The sequence below is a fragment of the Manacus vitellinus genome, unplaced genomic scaffold (assembly GCF_001715985.3).
Source record: "Manacus vitellinus isolate BGI_N305 unplaced genomic scaffold, ASM171598v3 scaffold_14_pilon, whole genome shotgun sequence".
NCBI classification, from domain to species: Eukaryota; Metazoa; Chordata; class Aves; order Passeriformes; family Pipridae; genus Manacus; species Manacus vitellinus.
Window position 1 is genome coordinate 17,508,348 of NW_021939063.1, and position 19,176 is coordinate 17,527,523.

The 19,176-nt window shown below is 48.7% G+C and overlaps 1 long non-coding RNA gene across 1 annotated transcript; it reads right to left on the reverse strand.

The window, feature by feature from the left end:
• Positions 1-9,397: 9,397 nt before the first annotated feature.
• LOC108638904 lies at positions 9,398-10,132 on the reverse strand. The gene is made up of 2 exons (XR_001920148.1): positions 10,045-10,132; positions 9,398-9,858 (listed from the first exon to the last, which is right to left on the reverse strand). It is a non-coding gene; the product is annotated as an uncharacterized LOC108638904 (long non-coding RNA).
• Positions 10,133-19,176: the final 9,044 nt, after the last annotated feature.

Sequence of the window (19,176 nt, forward strand, 5' to 3'; positions counted from 1 at the left end):
GGGGACCCGGCCGAGTTGGGAGTCCCTTGGGGACAGGTGGCGGTCCCGGGCAGTCCCTCGGCCCGGGCCTCGTGGGGCTCCGTCGGCCCCGCCGCTTCCCAGGGCTGACCTTGGCTCGGGGAGCCGGGAGCGTGGCTGTGCCGGGCGGGACACACCGACAGGCAAACTTTATCTGCAGTCCGCGGGGCAGGTGACTAAAGGCCGCTTAATAATTCTGCCGCACCATGTGAATGCTGAATATTCCTCGTGGCCTCCCTGGCTCCTCGGAAGCAACAGGCTGCAAAGTGGCTCCAGCGCCCATCGAGTCAGCAGGCCTGGGTTTAGTGGGGTTTGCCACCGGTTTGAAGTTTGCAAACTTCCCGTGTGTGTTTTTGGAGTGTAACCATGTCCTTCTGCTCGGGGTGGGAAGGTGCGGGCAGGGGAATGGGAAGGTGCAGGGAGGGGGACGTGGGACCTGGCAGTAGCATTCACAGTTTCTCGCCGAGGTGCTATGTTTCCCTTTAGGCTCCTAGACTTAGGAAAACGGTATGACATTGTTCACCTGTCCAAAGTGAAATTAAAGTCTTCTTTTTGCGTGAAAAAAACCAAGAATTTGGCTATCTTCTCGCAGCCCCTCCTCTTGGGGTTCTTTCCACTGCTGTTACATGATGGACCACTAGCATCTCTTGCCTTGGGAATACTGTTCTTAACAAAACTTGTTATTTAACTTAGTATATGGAGTGCTGTCTCTTCCCACTTCTAGCTTTACAGATTCCTTTCCTCGCTTTAGAAGTTTCTAATTCCTAGGTTTCTTCACGCTGCTATACTGAGCATCCTAAACCACTTATTCATTCTTCCCAATGCTTGTCATTGCGCTCCTCTATCCTAAATATAGGGTAGTATGCCAACGGAAGGAGCCTGAGAGCAAGCTGAAGTGCTGGGAACACCACTGTTTACTCAGAGGAGTAATCAGAAGAGCCTGGCTGATTCCAGGTCGCACTGTCTCTCCTTGCTGCAGGAGTTTGCTCTCACTTCTCAGGGAGCTGGCACAAATGTTCCAATAACGAGGAGAGATGTCTAACTGGCTTAGACATACCTGTTTCTTTAAGCATTATGTAAATATTAAGCACAGAATTGGGCTTAATCGTTGGTGTTAGGCCTGAAGAATCATTAAGAGCTATGGGGCTGATAACGGTAAAGGTGTTCTGCTCTTGCTGTGTGCCGGTGGTTTTTGTATAGGATTTCTTTTAACCTCAAGCACTTTTCTGCTTTTAGAAATGCTGGTGCTCATTGGTAACTTATCCAGTCTATTCTCCTTGTTTCTCACTGCCTGATGTGCTGGGCTTGGCTGCTGTTGGAAGTGAAGGAGGACATGTGACAGGTAGAATGAGACCTTTTGCAGCTTCAGCCGCGAAGCACACGGTCGGGGCCGGGCCAACACTCTTGTCTTCCACGGGCGGCTGCTCTGGAGGAATTCTGGCCTGTCTCTCTGGCAGTGAGGGGGTAACATCAGAGGGAGCCCTGCTGCGTCCTGGCTTGTGTGACTGTGACAGCAGACAAACCTGAGAGGTGACTTGGGGCTTTGCACTAAAGACCAGTGGTCCCGCTGGGGTCAGAGGGAGAAGAGGAACGTGTGGTTGCAGCAGCTGGGTCCTGGGGGATTTTTCATGCTTTAGTGTCTGCAGCACAGGTGTGAGGTGCAGTGTGTTGTCAGCCTGGCAGAGAAGGTGTAATGGTTCTGCCCTGGCAGGAGTGATGTTACTCAACAGCAGGAATGGTGTCTCTTTGCCTTTCCCGTGTCCCTTGAAGAGATAACGAGAGAAATTGTCCTGGAGAGGTAGCAGGGTGCTGTGCCAGCCTGAGGAGGAACTCCATCTAATGGAGTAAAAGAGTGTGTCATTCTAGCGGTACCAACTCTCTGAAAAATTTTGTTGGGATGATTTTGGGTGGTTTGTGCCTTTACTCCTGTTAGCTGGGGAATAGTACTGAGGATTTAAGTCTAGTGATGATTAATTCGAGTGAGGAAAATGCAAACGCTGAATTCTTCTTGGGCAAACAGGGGTCATGTAAATAAATGCCTCTGGCATTCTTTGTGGTGCTTGCACACTGTCTACCAATTACTTCTGGTCTCTTGCTGAATCAGTGGGAGGCTGTTGCTCCTTGAGCTCCGAGTACTTTGGTGGTGATTTGGGTGAAATACAAATAAACATAGTTGGATTGACCTAGAGTATCTGAGCTCTTGGTATGCTGAAAATGTTTGTTCTTAGGATGTTTGTGCAGTCTGGAGAGCTCTGTACCTTAAACCCGATTCGCAGAGGACCGCGAACATGTTGAAGCTGTGAAAAATAAAATATCAACCCGAGGACTCTGTGCTTTTAGGACCTGTTCTGTGAGATTGAGTAAGTTTGAGCAAACTACTAAGGGGCTGCTGGATGGAAAGTTAATATGTTAACCCGTGTGAACACTCTAGGTAGGTGCATATCCTAGTGTGGTGCCTTTTTCTATCTGTATGTCTCCCTGCACTTATCTATTGGCTTAAATTCTCTCTGGTTCAGCTTTTCTAGGATAAAATTTTAGCTTGCCAGCAGGAAAAATGGTTGTATGTGTTTGATGTTACTGCTGTTTTTGTCAGTGCATCTTTTATGAGCATCTGAGCTGATATGGTGCAACAGTGTCTGAAGGAGATGGTCTGAGTCCCCTGGCCAGGCAGGGCCACTCCCTTCCCTGTGCAGGGCCTGAGCTGATCACCTGGGGACCAGCACAAAGTTCCTTGGCTCTTGTGCCTGGTTCAGGAGCTGTTCTGGGTGACTGAGGAGGAGGAGACAGGGCAAGGTGAGTGGCATGGCTTTATTTGGAGTGTGGGGAGGCAGCGGGGGCACCCTGTTCTCCCAAATGCAATTTCCTGCTCAAGGTCACCTCAGCCCAGCAGTGCTGCTTTAGGAACCTGGATTATTCACAGAAGGAGCTTGTAAATACCCCAGCCAGGAGGAGCTTCAACAGCCCAGCAGTGCAGGGGCAGAGGAAGCAAGGCTCAGCCTGGAGAAGGAAAAAGAGGTGGGTTAGCTCAGGGCGATGGTTGCCTCAGCCACTCTCATGTTTTGATGCTCTTAACAGGGCCCTTCTCTTTCCCGGCTTTCAGCTGTGCCCTGTCGCCTCCTCCCACACACCAGCTGTGGTGCTGAGCTAATGGACTGACCAACTGATCCTGCTAACTTGGCAGAAAGTTGGTCTTTCTTCTCAACTTTATTTTCATGGGCTTAGGAAAGTGTTCAGAAGGGGAGTTTGACCATCCTTGAAGGCAGGGAGGCCCTGGATCAGCAGAGCTCTCCCTTGGGATGGTGCTCTTGGCCATAACAGATATTTTCTTCTTCAGGGTTGAGTTGTCCCCCCAGTTTCATTGTCCTGCAGGTATCCTTTAGGCCTGGAGGGTAATTCTTGGTGGGATTCAAAGTACTGTCAAACCTTGACATGCACAGAGTGAGGCTTGGAAATAGCAGTAAAACTTGTCCCAGCCCTGCAGTGTTCAGCTTTGTTTTGGGGTTTTCTTTAGAAAACCAGGTTCCCAGCCTCATCTGACCCATAAAGATGTATTTGAGTGACTATTTCCACTAATGAGTTCTCTCTTGCCCTTTTCTTGTGTTGTGGTCTCACCACAGTGCTTTTGCCATCACTGCAACCTCGAGTAAGGGTACGATGTGTCTTTCCTGCTGTGCTTTCTGAGAAAGGCTCAATTCACAGAGGGTTACGTGGGCAGCTTCTGAAATATTTTGGATACTGGCTCCCTGGAGCTTTCCAGCAAATTGGCTCAGGAGCCCCTTCCTGCAGTACTTGAAGGTGCAGGTGCTCCTTGTTATGGACCTGACAAGCGGCATTCCTGCCTTCCCTCCTCATTCCTGCCTTCCCTCCTCATTCCTGCCTTCCCTCCTCATTCCTGCCTTCCCTCCTCATTCCTGCCCTCCCTCCTTGGGGGTGAAAAAGTGCTTACAGAGAGGTTTCAGTTTACTCTTGTGCAGTTACAGGTGACACAAGTGCTGGACGTGTTGGTGCTGAATTCACTCGGGCTCTTCTTTTTTTTTTTTTTTTTTGAACTAGATCGTGCATTTCAACTTCAGAAAGCTTAATCTTCTGTGAAGTGTGTTCCTTAAGGGTGGGGATTAGCATTTGGTAATTTTGATGAGGGTTTCTAGTAGGAGATACTGATCATTTTATATCAGTCCCAAGGGCTAGGGATTGATCTTTGGATGAGCTTGAGTAAGAAGAGGCTGGGTGATAGTTTGAACCAGCAGTTTTCCACTAGAGTGTTGAATTACAACAGGTGATGTGAAAGCCTTGTGCCACTGTCACAACTTCAGGTTGTGGTGTAGGGGCTCTCTGAGCTGGGGTGGCACTGCTTGATTCTTCCCTCCTGTGCAAGTTCAGCCCCCAGATGGACTCTTTCACGCTCATCAGGAAACACATCTCTTCCCAGAGCTTCCATGAGTCCCTGAAAGGACTTCCTTGCATGTGTGGCTTCTTTGGGACTTCTCAATTTCAGGGGAGAAGGGACTGAGATTCCTGTCCCTAGTCCTTGGTTATTTAGCAGTCCAAGATGCTGTTCAGATTCTTCTTTAATCGGGATGGAAATAGTTGTTGGGTTTTTCCAGCAGGGCTTCTGTGCCTCTCCTATAAACTTTTTTTCTAAAGCAGCTCTTCAGTGCTGGTCTCTAGCTGGGAATTTCTAGGAAAAAGTTTCATCAGGTCTTCTCTAAGTGTTGCTGAAATAATGTGCAGAAGTGTTAAGGTGTGATCTGTTATCTTTGTGTTGTGGCTCTTGGGATTCCTACAGGAAGGCCTTATATGGATGTGGGCATCCAGGTGGGTAGTAAGAAGCATATTTGAGGTTGTAGTGATTCCCTGTTCGAGTCCCTTAGGCTTTCTGGTTAGATCTTGACCTCTGTGAGGCCTCTGTGCTGTAGGAGCTGATTCCTGCATGACAGACCATGCATGGTGTTTCCCCACCCCAAAGGAAATATTTCTAATGGAATTTTTATGATAGTGCCTGGGGCCTGAATTAGGGGATAAAAGGTGGTTATTCTAAAACCTTCTCTCAGTTCAACTTCATAGGATCCTCTTGGAAAGCTACACAGAATCAGTGTAGCTGTGTCTCTTTTTCTCTAAAAAATCAGACTTCTGCCTCTACAGATGCAGGTAAAGACTGTCCTGGAGATGAGGGTGGGACTGTGCTGGTTCAAAGAATCTTCCTCTGGTATTTTTCCTAAAATTCAAAGCCCCCTTTGCCAATGTTCTCCCAAAACTCCTTGACATCTTTCCTTTCTCTTGCACGCTGTACAGTAGCGCATGCTTTAAGACATGTTGGAAAGTATAATTTCAGTAGTACTGGCATCAGCTGAACTTAATGGGTGCAAACAACTTGTATTATTGATTTATTAATTCTCACTTTGAGTTCATTGAAAGCTTCTGCTGTGTGGTGTTTGTGCACAGAGTAGCTGTAGCATGAGGTGTATAAGTGGTCCTGCAAGTTTTGGAGCGTGATCACAACACATACCTGTCCATCCTGTGTGGAATAAAGCATCAGGAATAGGGCAGTCAGTCTTATTTTAATGGGTGTCTAGGTCAGATCAGGTGTTTTTCAGGCTGGGCACTAATGTTTTTGTTGGTGGCAGTAATACAGAATGATTGGACTAACTTTGTCATGTAATCTAACACAGAAGTCTGTGCCGTGGCACCTTACATGTTTGTATGGTATCAGTTCAGTTATCTAGAGTGAACTCTTTGGCCAAAATGGGAAACTTTGTGTTCCCTGCACAGGGAATTTTGTGTTTGCAGTGGTGTTTGTGAAGCCACTGCTTTATGTTTATCCATATGCCAGCAGCCTTGTGCTGATTGCTCTTTCAGGAAAGACTTCATCACATCTTAGAATAAAATTTTGTTTGTATATCAGAGGTCAGCCTTTAGGGAGGTAAGAAACTTGAACCCCTAAGAACAACAATTGTTAAGGATAAATACAAATCTCCCTTCAGAAATGTCCAGAGAAAACTAAAGCAACATGTTGCATGCAAAACTCACGAACCCTTGGCACTAAACTGTAAAAAAAGTATAACAGGGCTTTGTAGCCTCATGAAAACTTTGCAGTCGAATCTAACATGAAAAAGGGCTTTGCTTGCTACTGGCAACGATGTAAAATTGTATATTGTGGAACTAAAGCCTTGAGAAGGCAGCGGTGCTCCCCTGTGCTGTAATGGTGATAAGGCAGGATAAAAGTTGTGTGCAGTTCTGTGTGCTGGACGTGGCACAGGGAAGTACTCCGTGATTACCTCAGCTAATTCGGGCGTGAGAAGGTTTGCTCAAAGTCTTGATCAGAGAGCTCCTTCAGTCTAGAAGCACTACACAGCCTGTGATGTGGCTCAGTCACCACCCTCCCCTCAAACCAGTGTCCCAGCGCTGGTATCACCGCACTGCACGCCCATTATTCCTGGAAACTGGAATCCTGACCCTCGTCTTCCTTCTGTGCTGCTCCACCAAAGCTCCTCCAATGTCCTGGTCGTTGGGTCAAGTGGGAATGGTGCAAGTGCTGCTCTCCTCCACCTCCTGCTTCCCCTGCCCCAGCAGTGGCGGGTCAGAGCCGGGACCTGCCGGGACAGGTAGGGCTGTGCACCTCTCGCTGGCGCCGCGGTGACTGGACGTGGCTGTGTGAGCTCAGCCTGGGCTGGCAGTCAGCTGTGCCTGGCCCGTGGGTATCCCAAGGGAGAGGGGTCGTGGTGCTGTCCTGCTGTCACAGGAAGAAGCTGTTTCCTGCAGACCTCTGCGCTGCATCCTGGTGCTGTGTGCTTTGCTCCAGCGTGACCCAGCTCAGCGGCCTCCAGCCTTTTTCTCTCCCCTGAATTGTGGGCTCCTAAAGCTTCCCCTGGAGGTGCATAACTTTGTATGGGGAACTTAATCCTGCCGCCTCCAGGTAAGCCTTTCTGCACTTTTTATGGATTTCTTACAGTCTGTTCACACGCTGGTTCAAAACCTTTGGCTTGATATGATGCTTCAGGAGATCGTTTGAGGCAGCTTCTCCCCTGCGCCACAAAGAAAGGCAGGGAACAGAGGAGGCAGCGAGGTTTAGGGTTTGATTTTTTCCCTGAAGTTAAGATGAAATCGAGGTACTGCAGATAGGGGCAGTTCTGAAGGCACACCTTGGCCACACGTACCTGTGTTTTTATGATGAGTTGGTCAGCTCAGATCCTGCTGGAAAAGCAGTCCACCACCAGCATGAGGGAGAACGTGGAGAGCAAGGCTGGGTGCAGAGCTCTGCCCAGTGAGTGCCTTTTGGACTGGTGTAGTGTGTGGCGTGGTCACTCCAGCTGGGAGCCCAGCAAAAAGCTTCACGTGCTGAAGTCCTCATTTCTGGTCATATATGGGAATTGAGGCTGGCTAAGCTGACTCCCTAGGCAAGTGTTCAGAGTGAGATTCTTCTTTAAGCAGTGACTATGATTCTCAGTGAATTCTGTGCAGCTGACTCCAAGCCCTGTTTGGGACCAGCAGTCGTAGGCTGTGCCAACTGGAAAAGGTCAGCTGAAGCTTGGGGCTGCCTGGGCACTCGGCGAGGTGTCTGGTTTGGAGCAAGGAAGAGCCACCCTCAGCTCCAGTAGCACATGGCTCAGCTCTGCAGCCTGAACTGATCCAGGAGCAGACACCTTGGATTTCCTAGTGTCAGTATTTGCTCTGGTTCGAGGCAGACACAGGCATGTACAGAAACTTGTAAGCACGTGGGTCCACATCTCAAAAGAGCAGAAAAGCTCTCTGCTCCCCTCTGGGAGTGGAGGAAGAGTCTTGATGGGAAATTTGATGTAAATCTACTGTAAGGACATAGGCTTTTGAGAATCAGCTGAAGTAACTGAAGTGGCCAGTGTCTTCCTGCTTGGGCTTTGTGGCAGCAGCCAGCTGAACTGATTTGCAAAGCACTTTCAAAGGCAAACAGTTGCCCTATTTACCTCCTCTCCTCAGTGGAGAGGAATTACCTGTGTCAGCAGAGCTGGGAAGTTTTTTTTTTCTTCAGGCTTGGTGGGGAGAAGTATACATTTTTACTCTTCTGGGTATAACTAGTTAAAGATCCTTCTGGAGCAGAAACACAGCAAAACATTGCAGCTCCCCATCTGGGTGGTGATCCTGAACGGAAGCACAGCCCTGTGGGGAGAACGGTGCTACATCAGGAGCTGATGCTGCCAAGCATAATGCTCCAGGTTTTTATCTTAGGCTGGTCTCCTGGACTCAAACAAGTTGTTGATGTGGAGGCTGTTGGTGCAGGAAAGAGGTCTTGCCATGGCATCGCGTTCCATTTGTGGTTGGCAGGGTTTCGAGCAGTCCCTCGCTTAGAAAAGTCACATGAGAAAAGCATTTCATGTATTTTTAGATGTCTTTTTAAGTGGCTTAGTGGCTGAAAAGCAACCTGCGTCAGGTCACTCGCCTGCTTGCTGCAGTTTGCCCAGAAGTGCTCAAGCAGACTATTAATGTGGAATAGATCCAGTCAGGAGACTGCTGCTGTAAGGGAGTTGTGCTGCCTGCTACCAGGATGCAGCTGGCTGTGGGAGGTGGCCCTTGCTCTCAGTATGTGCTGCTTGGGTGCTGGTTAGGACAATAGTGGGAAATGAATGGGAGAAGTCCAGCTAAAGTCAGTTTAATTTCTTTTTCTCTCTATCTTTGGAATTGTTTGGGTTTTCCTTGGTGTCTTTGTGCAGTGCTCTTGCAAGGACAGCAGGGTCCAAGCTTGGTGTGCTCAGCTTCTCGGTTGGTTTGAGCTGGTGCTGCTGGAAGGAAGAAGAGGTCCTGCCTTTTCCTTGTGGTGGTGTACGGGAAAAGAGAAGTGGTCCTGCAGACCCTGCATCCAACCAGGAAGCTGAGCCAGATGCAAACTGGCCTCTTCTTTCTCTTGCTGCGTTCCTTTAATGTGTGTCAGTTCCCACATCCACTTTTCTGTGCAGCTGTAACACCTGTACCAGCACAAAGGGAAGAGAGGAGTGGGATGGGAGAGGTGGAAATGCTTCCTTGGGAAGTAACACCAGCTTAAAATGACCATGAAGCTGGCTGTGATGCTGCTGCGGATCTTCAAGCAGGACAGGGAACATCTGGCCAGCGAGGAAGAGTCAGGAAGAAGGTTCAGCCATTCTTTTCTCTGCAGAATTTTGAGTTACCAAGTCTTTACCAACGTTGAGGAATGAGTGCTGCTCACGGGCTCTGTGTTGCGTGATCCCTTGAGATCTTCGTAGGCCACTGAATAGGAGGAAAAGTGCCTCAGTGTAGGAAGGAAGCATGATGCACTGCATTAGAGGGTGGAAGTGTGATCCAGCATCCTGGGTTGCACATACAGGTGAGACTATTGGCATGTCAGTTGTTTGGTGACTGAGCTGCTGTCGTTGTTGGGACGGACTACGACATATAATATTCAGCAAGAAAGTTTATTGGAAAGAATAAGGAAGCAGCAGCAGCCACGAGCTGCGATTTACAGCCTCTTAAATACAGTTCTTTTTGTACACGTGTATCACACAGATAGGTCAGCTTGAATACACAAACTACAATTCTCACAGCTAATAGGTAGATTTTAGCTGGACTTTCTCTGGACTTTCTCAGTCCTACTTTCTCACAACATTTCTGTGCACCTGTCCCTGTTTTCCTCTGATGTTTATATTTTTCTCAGTCACTCTGTTCAAAACAAGTCCTCCTTCTCATGAGACAGTGTTCCCTGTTCCCACGGGACAGCTCTTCTCCTGCTGCTCCTCTGCTCTCTCAGGATGCATCAGTACGTGGTCAGGACCAGGGCCTCCATTCTCAGCCAGTTTCTTGTTCTATACCAGGGATCCCAGCCCAGCCAGGATTCCCCACAAGCTGCCATACTAGTGCCTACCAGGTAAGAATAAGAAAATTTTTTTCCAGGAGTCCTGCCCTTTCAGAATAAGCTGAAAGAATGCGAAGTGATGGCAGGCGAGGAGAGCAGGGGACTTGAGAGAAGCTTCCTCTGAAAGCAGCAGCATTTATGTACCAGTAACACAAAATATTAATGTAAATAAGACAAGCTGTGTTTTTTACCTTGAAGCATCTAGTGAGGTGACCCTTCAGTGACAGTGTGTAGGCAGGTGGGACAAGAGGGCTGGAAAGCTACAGATCACTCTCCTTGTTCTCTGAAATGGTTTTGACCATAGATGATGAAAGTCTGTGTATAACAAGAGGGGAAGGCAGCCAGATAATGTAAAATCTGGGAAAGGTGCATTTTTTTTCCCTCATTTATTTACTAGGGTGCTTAATAATGGGAAGGAGTAGCTGGAGCGAGACAATGGCTTTCCCATCTCTTGAAGTCTTTGACTCAAAGCAAGGTGCAAGATTGACTTTAATGAAGAGGTGGAAACTTTAGAGACCTGTGTAACAGATCCCATTGGCCTTTAACATGATGTGGGCATGGTAAAGGACATTATCTGAAGTAAAAATGTAGAGCTTTTTTATGTGACCAACTAAACTAAATCAGTATTTAGCAGGCAAATTAGTTTTTCTTGTCCCTGTCACTTCAAATGAGTGTGGCTGTGTTAAGAGCTCTTCTGAGATGTCTCTGTGTCTCACCCAAAGCCACAAATTGCTGCTTAATTTATGCCTCCTCAATTTGAGCCCAACTTTATGCAGATGAATCCTGATAGTGACCGTGGAGCTGGTGCCGGAGCGTGGTGGTTGTAGGTGAAGGTGGTCTCTGGGGGTCCCACAACCAGTGCCTTACCTTGTGCTGTCTGGGGTGGGTTGGACCCAGTGTCTGCTCCTGGGCAGCAGCAGATGGACGGCTCCATGTGCCACTGGCACCACTGCCTTGTAGGGAGATGTGCTGGCTGTTTCTGGGAAGGCTCCTGGGGCCGGTGGCTCCTGCGAGCCTGGCCCGCGGGGCTGGGGACAGGCACGCCTGGCCTTTTCCCTGGGTGCCTTTTAGTGCCTGTATAAATACCAGCACGCTTCAGATGCATTGCAGATTCTCCTCTGGCCCTTTTTTAAGCCTAAGTCATAAATAGGTTGGCCCTTGCTTGTGGGTCCAGAGGAGCTGTCATTATAAATGATGTAATGATTAAACTCAGTGTCGTGATGGCTTTCCTGCTGTGCTGCTCTCTTGTTTTTCTGTTCTTTTCGGGCCTGAGCATCACAGGTGCCAGGTGAGATACATTTAGGCCCTGGGAAAAAGTTAATTTAGCAGAACTTGCTATGAAGTGGTATTTCTTATGGCGAGCCAGACCAGCCACAGTCTCTCTTCTCCTTTTGATGCAGATTGTGCTTGCTCCGTTTCCTGGGGAGCCCGTCCCAGCTGCAGCACAGCTTTGCACTAGATTTTACAGTTAGTGTAATTTAAAAAGTATCCAGCCAAGAAAGAGCACAAGATGTAATTCCAGTGACGTTTGTGGATTTTTTTTTTATTTGGGTTTTTTTTTTCTCCAGAAGGACAGTAGTTTCTATTAAAGGGAATTGGCAGTGCCTGGCCTTTAGCCCTGGGCGGGAGATGAGCTTTGAGGGTTCATCCCTTCTCTGCGAGGCCAAGGTGGTTTTCTGAACTCTTGAAACAGTGCAGAGCTCAAATCAAGACAATCCTTGCACAGCTGATATTTTTGTAGTTAACCTGTAAAGCTTTTGTGTATGAAGCAGAGGTCCTGGGAAGGTATGAGAAACAAGCTATTTTTACTCCATCACAAACAGGACTTGGCATGTTTATTTTAGACTCTGGAGCTGCTCAGGACACTGTGGGGTTTTTTTATAGGCGTCTACTGTTACTGTCAGATTAAAAAATCAACTTGAACTCTGGAAAACACAGGAAAATAGGGTGTCCTGGAGTACTTGGCTCCAGTGAGGCTCCGAGGAAGCTGCAGGGAGGAGCTGGTGGCATTGCCTGTGTCATGCAGAATGGCAGTCTCAGGGTCTCCTGCATATCAGAGAAGTCCCTTCTGAGCCACCAGCTGTCCATGGACTACATGCCCTTCTGTTGCATCAACTGCCCTGCAGAGGAACAGTTTCCTTGCTGGTGTCCTAACTGGATCTTCAGAAAGTCCACAGCTGAATAACTTGAGGAGCTCTGGGAGGCGAGCGCAGAGCTTGGCCATGGGGAGAGCGATGCTGCAGCAGGTCATTTGTGCCTCTTACTCCACAGAAGGTTTGAGTTGCCAGGTCACCAGCATAGCTTTGAATAATTTTTTTTATTTTTTTTTACTGCAGACAAGTTCACCAGGCAGCAGGAGGGGAAATTAATGAGACCAGCTCATTTTCCTCCTGTCACTGGAATCTGAAAGGGGAAGGATTTAGGTCAGTCCTGCTCAAAGAGTGGGAGGACGCGTGGAAGGCCCCATCCTTCCTGGCCAGCTCTCTGCTCTTGCTGACGTGGTGTGGTTGAGGAGTGTCCCTTTTAATTGCAGGTGTGCTTTACACAGGCACTTCCAACTTCTAAGCTCTTTATCCCAGATTATTATTAGAAGTTATTAAAAGCGTGGCCAGTGGTGTGTTCACGCTGTGGCGGTGGCATGCACAGTTTTCGGTGGTGGGTCGGTGTTGTGCAGACGTGTAACACAAGCCCAGATTGCCTCTGCCCACGCAGGCTTAACCTCTCCACCAAGGAGCCTGGTCAGCATCCAGCCCCAACCCCCGGGCCAGGGGATCCTACTGAGCCCTAGGCTGATCCAGCCCCTTTGGGGTGCCTGCTGGAGCTGCAGCTGATTATGAAGCAACACTCTACTGAGAAGCTCCTCGAGTTATTGACTGTTTAATTGATTCACTAATAAACAGCACTGGTACTAATTTCCAGTTAGAGCTTTTCGCACACTTAGGATTCTAAAGCTTGTAATTACTACTGCTAAATCTGACAAATGGCACCGCTGCTGAATGGCAAATCTCTCACCCTTCCCCCCTGTGCCACTTCGTGGTAGGGTGCAAGTCCACCCTGGTTTGCCCTCTCACAGCAAGTCTTTTGGACACAGACCAGGGGGAGAGTCCAGTGGGTTGTCCTGGGGGATTCAGTCGGTATGTTGGGGTCGTGGCTGTCCCTAACTGCCCCTGCTCCTACCGGAAGAAGGTTCACTCTCCTTTTTTCTTTATATTGCACCTTATTCTCTATTTTTTTCTCTCTTTCAAGACCCATCTCTTCTTTGCTCCAGTCTCTCCCTTCCTCTGCCCAGACTCCCAGGTTACAGCTCCTTATTACTTTCTGCTCGTCGTTTTCAACTCCGCTATATCCGTACCCAAATCTGGCATTCCTGGTACACAGGCAGTCTCAGCCTTACCTGACTGTACCACTGCTATGGTCACTTCAGTACAGGTGGCCTCACAAGTCCCCACACCCCAAACCTCCCCTACAATTGCATGGTATGTGTTGAGTACACTACCAGACAAAAACCCCTGAGACAAATCACTCTACTTTAGCCTCGATTCCTCTGCCCGTGTCCAATTAAGCAGTTTCTTAGGTGCAGTCTGCATACCACTGCAAGAAATTAACATTTTTCACAGTTTTTAGGTTTACCCAGCATCCTTACCTCGGAGCTGCTGGAACCACTGCCGTGGCTCCCTGCGGAGGTCCCAGCTCCACCAGGACCTCCTGCTTACAGCTGTCCCTGAAGAATTTATAGCCTAAGCTGTAAAGGATGGAAAAGGAGATAGAGGGGTCATGTAGCCCCATTCCTGCTGAACAGTCACGGAGCTCCTCCAAGCTGATTTAGCTGATAGAGGTGAGGAACGCTGGCAGGCAGGTACCTGCCCCAGGTACCCACCCCTGCAGGCATGTCTTCACTGATGGAGATGACTGCAGTACCTCAGGGTGATGAGCAGGAGGGTTTTGTGGTGAGGACTGGGCTTTCAGCTTGGTTGTTATCTGTTTGGTTGACTTAAGTCTGGCTTTCATAAATAAGTAAGGCAGCCAGGCTCGGAGTGTCTGGTCTATTCTCCAAAGAAAACACATGCTTGGCCACAGTACTGTGTGTTTTGGATTAAGCAGGCCTGAGTTTATTTGTGAATATTAATGTCTGTGTACTGTAAAGCAGTGGTGGAAATCTGTGCTCTGAAAGTTAAGCTGTGTTCTGTGGGTATCTGGTGCTCAAGGATCTGTATCCCTGATGGGATGGAAGCTGGGGCTGCAGGATCAGCCCTCATCAGCCCTACCCTGCCGTTTGCTAATGCTTTAAACCTTCCAAAAGCTTGATTGCTGTGTCTGGGTTTTCCCTATGGCAAGAGGGCTGGATATCCCTATGAATGCAGCATGATTGGGTCGAAGTGTGTGGGTCAACAGGATACCCAGGTTAGGACGCAGGATGATCCATGTTCTCTGTGCACGCTGCTTTGCCATGTCTGTAGAGGAGCAGGGCCTTTGGGGAGCTTTGGCATGCCTGCAGTGTAGTTGGCTTGTTACGTGCAGTACTTGTGTCCTGGCAGCCCTGAGCTCTGCTCAAACAGAGCTCCCAGAAATCGCTGCCAGTGGGACGTACTGTGGCTTTGTCAATGACAAAAATACCTAGTTCTTGAGAGAGTTACTTTGCATGCAGAGTTACTGATGTATTTTCTTTTGCTTGTTTGCCTGTAAAAGAGGGGGAAAAAACGCATAGATTTTAAAATAAACCCATTGTTGTTGGGTTGTGAATAAAGGTGTGTTAATCCACAGGGCTTGATGTATCGGTAGAGACCTGATGTTATAATACAGAATAAATGTGTTTGTAGGAAAGCACCTGAAAAAAAAACCCATGCCCTAGGTAACACGGCACAGTTTTAAAAATCAGCAGCAATTTTGGCTGGAAGCCTGCAGGTCTGAAATGGGAAGCATTGCACTGCACTTGAGTAATATAATGAATTTTTATACAGAGTGACTTAAAATACTTATTTATAGAAGATATACTCAGGGACTGGAATGCAACTACACTAACACTTAAAATATTCCTGGAAGAGTTGTATGGCTGATTGGTGGGGTTTTTTTTTTTCCCCAAACTCATATTTTCAGCTCTTCCGAACGTTTCCATAGGTGTTTTGGACAGCTTTTTCCTGGCATGCTGCACCCCTGGGCTGCTGCTGGCAGATTGGGAGAACCAGCATTCCAAGAGGGCTCTGTACTGAGTGAGTGTGTGTGTGTGTGTGTGTGTCCCAGGAAACCTGCTGCTCTTGCCTGGCAGTCCCAGAGCAGGATGCTGGGGGGGCTGTGATCCCCTTCCCCACCTGGCCTGGGTCCCTTACCCCAGGACAGGTGCAGCTGTGCATTTACCCTTTGTTGCCAGAGGAATTCAGCCCTTCTGCCAAATGCCTCCTTCTTCCTTTCCTGGGATGATCCCGCCTGTCCCCCTGTGAAACAGCCCTTTCCAGAGTCCTCGCTGCCACGGGCTCTCCTCCCATGGCTTGGGGTGACCACACACACACACTTGTCCTCCTCATGCACTCTGAGCAATCTGCTTTATTTCTTTTGTTTCCCATGTTTGCTGCACTGGCTTCACCCTGGCTTTTCCCATCCTCCTAGTTTCTTCAAAACTGGGAACATGTCAGGTGCATTTTTATCAACAGAAAATCCCTAAGGGCAACTCTTAAATAATCCTCTCCAGGAAGAGGAAGCCAGAAAGGTTGGGGGAGAGTGTCTATAACCACCTTATCGCTTGCAGCCTCGAGACCTGGCAGGGGTTGAAATCGATGTGTGTGTTGCTCCTACAGAATAAACAGCCTTGGGAGGACTTTGGCAAGCGGAGCTGGAGCTGTCTTTCCAAGGCCCTGGTATAGTTTGCTTTCTGGGACAAAGACTACTTAGACATCTGGATTGCATTGGGGATTTTAGGGGAAAGATAAATTATTAGTTTGCTGTGAATGGAGAATGACTCTGATTGCTTTGTGAGCGTGCTTTCACCAGCTCGCTGCTGCACGGGCTGAATCCACGTTCTCCTGCTTCAGAAAGAGAAACAGCAACTGTGGAGCTGTTTGCCATGTCCTGGGAAAGGGGGGGGCTGAGCAGACCTTTCTCGACCTTCTGGTGTGCTGAGAAAACATGCTCATTTTATGGGCAGTTAATTTATAGAAAGTTCCTGTTTAAATTTCCTCCAAGGGCTGTAAAACCGGAGGACAGCTGCACGCATTAGCTGGCTAATCAAACACTGCTCACCCCTGGCTTGCCCTCCCTTTCCCCTCACCACCACTAACTTTGGGCTCCCTCCTAGGAGTGAGTGTGGCAGCTTTGGGAAATACCCTCAAAAACTGTCTGGGAAGCTGCTCTGCAAAGGTGTGGCTGATGCTCCCGAGGTTTGGGGTGTCCTTGCTGAGCCACAGGGCTGGGCTCTTCCTCAGAAGTGTCTGGGATCAGTCAGGTTTTCTGTTGTGTTCTCCCTGCTTTATAAAGGCTCTGCTGTGCTCTCTGCCCTAAGGAGTGGTGCTGCCTGCCATGGAAATAATCACCCTGGGCTGAAAATAAAAACCTGGTTCGCATTTTGCTTCTCTTCCAGGCGTGGGGAAAACTGTTTGTTTCCTGCTGCCTCCTCCCTCCTTTCCCCAAAGACTGCAAATGAGTAAAACCTCATAGATTTGTTTGCAGTTGTGTGTGAGTTCATTTTTTTGGTGAAAGGAAATCGCTTTAGGTGGGTGCTGGGGCACCCGAGCTCCAGAAGCCTGTCTGCCTTGGCTCCCTGCTGCAACCAGCCTGGTAGGATTTCAGTACGGGTATGCGCTCTAATAAATCTGATCCTAATAGCTAATTTTGATCTAGTTTGACAGAGGGGTTGGAAACTTAGACAGTGAACTCCTGAGAGCTCCTCAAAGCTGCCTTTTCCTCTTCTGGCAACAAGCAGGTTCATGTTCCACCCTCTGCTATAATTGTGCTGGTTAGTTTTCCATCACTATAATGATGAAAAGGAGGAACTTCCAGCCCATGACCAGGGCTGAAAAACAGAACTACACTTCTGCTCCTGCCCTTCCAGCAATATCTGCTGTTGCTCTGAACAGCTGTCCTGCCTGCTCTTCCAGCTGCCTGTGCTCATCAGCTGTGGGAAAGGCAGCGGAGCCATCACCGTTTTGGAGAAGCTGCTGAGTGTTTTCACCCTCACCTCCCTTGTGTTCTAGGGGACGGTTGACCAGTGCAGAAAATTACTTCAGCTGAGTGGCTGGAGGCTGTAGAGAATTTTCTGGAGCCCTTTGCTTTATCTGCCAGGAATTTAATAGAGGTATGATGGCAGGAATGAGCAAAGGTGAGCACATAACACCCGTTAAAAGTTCCTGAACCTGCAAGGGCTCCTGCAGTAAACCCCTTCAGCAGATTCCCCGATGTGATGCAAGAAAACTGCTGTGCTCAGGGCCTGATATCTCTTAATTTTGTTTAAGCTGGGGCCTGTTTCCCTTCCTTTAAATCTCCTCTGCAGCAGTTGGGGAAAAAATGCTGCAGAAAGAAATGCCAGGAATGTGAACAGCAGGTGGGGACTGGCAGATGTACTTATCAATCACGACAGGCTGACGAGTGGTTTATTCCTCTAAAGAGCTACTGTTTGCCTCAGGCTTGGTTTACTCTTGTCCTCTGCAACTCCCTCCAGCCTCTACTGGGGTTCAAGACAAGAGCAGGGTAGTTTTCCCAATTTTCTGGAGCATGGCATGCTCTGTGCAGGACTCCTTGCTCCAGGAGGCCAAAAGAAGGGGGAAGGCAGAGGCAGACCCTAGAGATCACACTAGAAGGGTTGCAGCAGCACACCTCATCAATAATGTGCCGTATCTCAGGGATGGGCTTTGGGAAATCTTGCTTCCATGGTGCCCAAACAGAAGGCAGACTCGATTAGTTAATTGAATTTGCTGCACTGTTGCTTTTCAAAACATGACTTCATATCTCCAGAGGAGTCTGGAGTTATTTCTGTGGACAAAACCCTATTGTCAGGTGGTGATACTTTGAGAAGATCACGAGTGAAAAGACTGTGCAGCACTGGATTGCAGATGTGCACCTGTGGAAAGGGGGAGCAGGCTCCTCTGGTCTTCAGGGGGTTCAAAGAGATTCAGCTATGGTTTGCTGTGACTGCTCCTGGTTTTTTGAGCACCTTGCACTTCATATGGAAATGCTGTTCTGTAGCAGGACAACCCGATTTACATGAAATAACAGGCTGAATGGTGAAAAGGCTTTATCTGTTGATCTCTAAGCAGCTTCCCGGGTGTGTTGGCAGTGTGTGTTACAAGCAGAGCAAACCTGCCTCAGTAACTACATTATGGATGCTTTTCCCTCTAAGCTTTAGTTCCCACTGCTGTGCTTGTGTTGGAATAGTTGTGTTATCCCAGTGCTTCTGATCCACTCCAGTTCTGTGCACTGGTTCTTGGAAAGCCCAGAAGAAGATACAGGCTTGTAAGTGATGTTATTAGACCTCTCCTTCGATGGCTTGCAGGGTATTTTGCCTGGCTACTTCAGCTGGTGTGGATAATGTTGTCTGCAGTGCTCTGGGGCACCCATCTCCAGTTCTCAGTGCTTTACCTTAGTAGGGATGCTGCTGATGTAGATAGTTGATATCTTTAAGAAAATTGAAGGCACTGCCCCGAGCCCTCTTACCAGTTTTAATTCAGATTGTTTCTTGATTTTGTGAAAGAGCAGTGGAAGAAAGGAATAGCTTTCCCAAGGAAGGAGTGCAGTGAGCATAAGGGAGCAGACACTGCCACAGCACAAAATAAAGATCTCAGGAACATTCCTGTTTGCAGCAGCAAAACGGGCTCTTTTCAAACTCTGCTCAGAGGGCACCACCTTGGCTAACCGGGGCTTGTGTTTGGAGGTGCTGCCTTCATGTTTTAAAGCAGTTTGGAGTCTGGAGCCAAGGCAGCAGTTGAGGCTGCGATGGTAATCGCAGTGCCATTTGCATTGCTACCTGACTGCATTCTACCTAGCACCTTGTCCTGGCCTGTGGGCTCCGGCGTCCTGGCTGCTCCCTCTGCCCTGTCCGACTCCACAGTCCTGCCCAGCTCCCAGTGGGAAGTGGGTCAGCTGGTGAGTAATGTTCCCATGGAGCTGCCTGCAAGGGGAGTTATCAGGTGGAGGCTGGGCCGGAGCAGGGCGTAGCAGCAGCAGCCAGGGAACATGCACGTCCAGATGCCGTGAGCCCCACGGCACATTCCCAAGGAGTCACCTCCCAGTTGCCATGATTTGGCCGGAGCTCCCTCTTGCAGGACTTCCCCAAATTAACTCCCATTTGGAGTGGATTCAGGCTCAAACTTTAGCTGCCGGGGCAGTTTTGCCTCTGCAGG